The following is an 806-nucleotide window of genomic DNA, read 5'->3' on the forward strand; positions in this document are numbered from 1 at the left end:
TGAAATGGAAACAAGGTTGGATTAGTAGGTCGAGTGATCAAAAGATTGTTTGTTTGGTTAATTAAGCTACAATGTAAACAAATTCAATACAAAGCAATTAAAATAAATAAAGGGTAGAGAACAAGAGTGAGAGGTCTTGGAATTTAGAGTTCACCACTAAACATCACTTTTCTAGAATCTTAATGAGTAATGAATGAGGGGAAACATGTGTTGCAATACAAAGAGGTGTGATTGATTGAATCAACAAGAATGGATGGCTAATTAAGTATACATTGTCTACACAACCTAGTGAATAGCATAATATATCAAACTAAGCCATTATTCCTTCATTTAAGCTCACAACCTCACACATTAATAAGCTAGAGAATTATACTACTTGCATTCATAAGTATGGAACATCAAACAATAAGCATGGATTGTCCTCTTATCTAAGAAAATAAGGCAACTACACTACAACTAAGCTAGAGGAATGAAAATTAAACTAACTAAACAAAGGTAGAGGCACAATCCATCAAGAAATGAGTATAAACCATCAAATAAACCACAAGAGTATTCTATTTAAGTACTATGCCTTGACAATCTCAAGATTCATAGCATCAACACACATAGACATGCATCAATAACACAAAACCTAGAAATAAACACATGAACATCTATTCTAGCATACATAGACATATGAATAGAATGAAATAATCAATTGGAAGTATTAAACAACACAAATCATTGTAGAAACAAGATTTATATATAAATCAAATGTCAAGACAAGATTACAACACAAATCCCCTCAAAATACAAAACATCAAGGT

The sequence above is a fragment of the Cornus florida genome, unplaced genomic scaffold, assembly GCF_030987335.1.
Source record: "Cornus florida cultivar Cherokee Brave unplaced genomic scaffold, ASM3098733v1 CherokeeBrave_3.0.0_Hap2_Chr10, whole genome shotgun sequence".
NCBI classification, from domain to species: domain Eukaryota; kingdom Viridiplantae; phylum Streptophyta; class Magnoliopsida; order Cornales; family Cornaceae; genus Cornus; species Cornus florida.